Raw genomic sequence first — 5345 nt, forward strand, 5'->3', positions numbered from 1 at the left:
TCAACTCAATCTCCCGAATCACTGCAGAAATCTCTGACTTAACAAGAGCAGAAACAAATGTGATTAGGTAATAAATGGGATTGGTTAAGATTGGTTAGGGTTGGGGAGGAATGCAAAACCAGCGCCTTTGTATATGGAAAATCATGCCCATTTTACACCCTAGGAATATATTCGGAACAAATATTAATTCAACCAAATGATATCTTAAGGGGAACATGTTTGTCACAAAGCTCAGAAACTGAGTAGGGATGATAGTTGACCTAGATAGCGTAGGGTAAAGCTCTGATGCACTAGTCTTGTTGTTAAGTAAGATGGAAGGTTTAAAGACATGTTATACTTAGTTTTTTAAAGTAACATAGTACATCACATTGTTATTGACAACCAATGCTAATACCTTACAGCTATATGTTATAACATATGTTCTATAGCTCAGTGTTCTGGTTCAGTGCTTCGATAGAAAACTAGTCATATGCATAGAGGTTACGGTGGAATGATCAATAAGGACGAGGGGTGAAATGAAGCCATAAAATATTCTTATCTTGTATGCAGCTTTATTAACAGTTAATTGTTACACCCTCTTTGTCCTCTGAGGCCTATGCATTCATCACCCCACAATGGCCTTGCAAAGCTACTGTTGCCTTGCAAAGCTATTGTTGTCAAAAATTAACTTCTGGCTCTAATAACCACTGACTTTGACTAAAACTAGTAAATAATTTACCCATGACATTAAAGGGGCAATCTGCTGTTCAAACAATAACCAAGCGAACGCCCCCGGCACTGATATGGTAAATAGCTGAGGGATGGGGGCAGGAGAAATTGTAACCACTCTCAAATATATAGACAGAGCTATGGGTGCAAGGACTGACCATCCATGAAATAACAAATACATTTTCAACCATGTTGTAAGGCTATAAAGTGTTTGTTTACAATCACTTTGTTTACAAACAATATAATAAAGTAAGCTGATATTTTGTTATGATTGGGCATTTATAAGTTATATTCTTCAAGAACCAGTGAGTATATATCATGAATTTACAAGTCCAAAAATAGATGTAGCGATCACAGATTTCTCCTTTAAAGCAGGGAATACTGGTTTTATAATGTGGACAAATGATACACGTAATCTCCAAATGGCAATGACAGACAACGACAAAAGAAATGACATCACATGAAAGTCACAGAAACAAAACAACGTTCTAGACATAATGCTCTGTGGAATGATTCATAGGACATCAAAATAGCTATTTGTGACTTGTTTGGGACCACCATTAAGTCACATAAATCACAAGAGTAGTCAATAGCTATCATCTTACAAGAGAAAAGCACATCTACTACACAGCGTCAATAGCTGCTGAGACTCCAATCATGGGCTTATTTCTTTCCATTTTCTATCCAGGAGAAACCAGATACCACACTAAAAACCCAAATTTGGTTTCTCTCGCAACCAAATAGTGAGAAATGGATTGCTGGTGTGATTTCAGGCTTTCTTTCTCATTCATTAGTGTTGTCTACGTGCCTCATGGTAGAGCCACACCTCATAACCCTACTCGGAGGCGCTTTGTTGGGCTTGGAAAACACAATAAATAAAACATTATGGTCTAAGATGTAAACGATATGGCTGAGAACACTCTGGTGCATTTCACCATTTGTTTATCTTATAGCTCACCATTTCTTTTACATTTTAGATTAACTCTATATATTGTTTAGAGCATAGCACAACCATTTAATCAACAGCAAATAGATGGAAAATGACCCTGGCTCTTGACGGTGATATCTACTGAGAGTACAAAACATTAAGAATACCCTGCTTTTTCCATGACATAGACTGACCAGGTGAATAAAGGTGAAAGCTATGATCCCTTATTGGGGTGGCAGGTAGCCTAGTGGTTAGAGCGTTGGACTAGTAACCAAAAGGTTGCAAGATTGAATCCCTGAGCTGACAGGGTAAAAATGTTGTTCTGCCCCTGAACAAGGCAGCGAACCCACTGTTCCTAGGCTGTCATTTTGTTCTTAACTGACTTGAGAATTAGAATTTGTTCTTAACTGACTTGCCAAAGTTAAAAATATTGATGTCACTTGTTAAATCCACTTCAATCAGTGTAGATGAGGTTCCCCATTCAAAGGCACTTAAATATTTTGTCTTGCCCATTTACCCTCTGAATGGCACACATTCACAATCCATGTCTCAACGCTTAAAAATCCTTCTTTAACCTGCCCCCTCAACCTCATCTACACTGATTGAAGTGGATTTAACAAGTGACATCAATATTTTTAACTTGGCAAGTAGGTGCCAAGCGCACCGGCTTGTCTCAAGAACTGCACCATTGCTGGGTTTTTCACCTCAACAGTCTTCCGTGGGCATCAAGAATGGTCCACCACCCAAAAGACAACCAGCCAACTTGACACAACTGTGGGAAGCATTGGAGTCAATATGGACCAGCATCCCTGTGGAACACTTTCAACACTTTGTAGAGTCCATGCCCCGACGAATTGAGGCTGTTCTGAGGGCAAAATTGGGGTGTGGGTGCAACTCAATATTAGGAAGGAGTTCTTATTGTTTTGTATACACTCTTCAAAAAATGTGCTATCTAGAACCTAAAATGAATAATCAACCATTATGGGAGACAGTGGGAATGGCCCGTCCGACGACGCTGCGACTGGTCCGTCCGGCGCTGCCGCAACTTCGGCAGCTGCAACTGGACCTTCCGATGCCGCCACAATGGGTCCATCTGACGACGCAACTTCAGCAGCTGTAACTGGCTCATCCGATGCCGCCACAACCGGTCCGTCCGACGCCACTGCAACTGCTCCATCCAACACCGCCGCAACTTCGGCAATGGCAACTGACCATACACCTGTCCCCTATTCCCAGTAATTAGTCATTGTATAAGTGTGCCCTTGGTTTACCATTGTCCTGTCGATTATTGTTACAATGTCCGTTGGTGCGTGTGAGTACCTGTGCTGTGTGTTTTGGGGTTTCGTTCACTCGTGGATTGTGCAGATGATTACGGGTCTCGTCCCGTGTGTTAATCATTGTGCGCGTGTGTATTTAGTCGAGGTACTCCTCGATCTTTTGTTTGGGTTTCAACCCTGTGTTTTGTGTATGTGTTTGTTTGGTCTTCGTCCCACTGCCCTTACACGGCACCCCTTATTACGCATTCCTGCATCTGTCTCCTTAATCTCTTCATGCCAACGTGACACCTACATAGGATCACTCTTATCCTTTGACTTAATATCTCTGTGCTCAGTTGGCATCTTTTACTGCGTATGTGTTAAGAAAGCTTAAAGTATCTTTTGAAATTTGAATCACCTTGTTTACAATTATTATTACATTTGACAGTATTATAGCCAGAGAATTAGGAATGGTTGAGCCCAAAATATCCCAAACCTCTCAATGTTCACATTCAATAAGTGAAGCAGACTTTTCTCCTCAAACATCATATTCTACAGTTTATTTTACAACTGCTGTCCAGGGACAAAAATGGCAACTGGCAAATATCATGTATAGCCTACGATCTCTGGTGTGAATGTCTCACTCTAATCCTGGGATATGACCCAGTCAGTGGAGCTGTGGCCCCTGTGCTGAAATTTGCACTGCAGCTGTCCCCCATGGTGAGTGCCCTTTCACGTTCAATCTCTTTCAGCCCTGGTTCACACAGCACCGGTCCAGCCTTGTCCCCACATTCTCCCTGCCTTGGGCTTGTTTTTAGCCTAGAATGCAGCCTCTGTCCTGGGAAGCCCTTCACAGCTTCCCCCCTGCCCCAGACTGAACATTTCTTTGACAGAACAGAACATTTCTCTCTGAGGCAGTAATGATCACCTTTCTGCAACAGTGCACATGCAGTATCATACTCCTATGGCATGGTATGTGAGATGCATTGTGAATGGATATGTTTTTTGCAGTAAAGAGGCGTCACTGCAGTCCCTGGTTCAAATCCAGGCTGCATTGGCTGTGATTGGGAGACCCATAGGGCGGCGCACAATTGGCCCAGCATCATCCGGGGCAGTCCGTCATTGTAAATAAAAATTTGTTCTAAACTGACTTGCCTAGTTAAATGAAGGTGAAATACATTTTTTTTTTTTCAAATTTGGTGGTTCAGGACAGAGTTCTTTGAATCATGATCTTCAGGACCAAAAGGGATGCTTCTGTTTTAACCTGGAACTAACAAACCTCATTCAACTAATCATGGGCTAGATGATTAGTTAATCAGGTGTGTTAGTCCTGGGCTACAACAAAGTCTCTGTAGGTCCTCAGGTGGCTATATAAGCAGAAATGATTGTACGATAGATGCCACGTTGAATGAGTAAACATTTACAAAGCCCAATAGGACATTGAACGAGGTGATTAAGGATAATTCTCTGTTAGCTGATGATTGTATGTACCTTGCAACATTTTTATAACATTTGAATATCATCCTGCACTGCATTAGAATGAAAACACCCCAGAGACGACAAACAAATCTTGGACCATGATGACATTTTGGATCAATAAGAGCATTGAGGAATTTAAATGAGCGTTTTCTCCACATCGATGACGATTCACATATTTTCCATTAACCTTTTGATATCAACCCCGAGAAATGTATTAAACCAGGAATGCTCTCATTGTGATATTAGCACAAATGTCACGGAAGCTATTAGAGAATAATTATTGACAGACAAAAAGTAATTTTACCCTTTTAAGATGTAGATGGGGATCTGTTCAATAAACAAGGTTACACTCTGTTTGATATCTTCCAACTGGGATTTGGATAAATTGGTGTTTTGTTGAAACATCAAAACATTTAAGAGGAAATCATTTTTGGTTATAACTTTCCTTGTGCGTAGCGTTCAAGTGCTGCTTGCATTCATTCAAGCTAACATAGCTAACAAAATGTTCATACTTTATGTGAAGATAAGTGCACTAACATATTTCATTGGAGATGAAGGCTACGCTGTGTTGATTAATGAGTTCAAGGCCGTCAGTAACAGCAAGAAATTGAACTTGTCGGTTTTTTAATAAATGTTCAGTCGTAAACTGATTCCTTGCAACTCCAACTTCAATAATGGACGTGTGCAGTTATGCTTTGTGACACTTAATCAGAAGTCTAGCCTAGTCTTCACCAATCAGCCTTAGTTCCTCCAGAAATGTGTTCACGACTGACTTGACACAAAATGAAGTATCTGTTATTGTCAAGACATTACAGTTGAGATAAATAGCAGAAATTATTGCAGTGGTTGGACACCATTTGAGCATGATGAAAAAGTGTATTTCATCTGATGTGTGCTGAGTGTACGATGGCTTGATAAGCTACAACTCTCTGCTGTCACGCTGCCACTCTCCTGTCCCCATTCCATCAGACAAG

This window comes from Oncorhynchus gorbuscha, linkage group LG17 (genome assembly GCF_021184085.1).
Source record: "Oncorhynchus gorbuscha isolate QuinsamMale2020 ecotype Even-year linkage group LG17, OgorEven_v1.0, whole genome shotgun sequence".
NCBI classification, from domain to species: domain Eukaryota; kingdom Metazoa; phylum Chordata; class Actinopteri; order Salmoniformes; family Salmonidae; genus Oncorhynchus; species Oncorhynchus gorbuscha.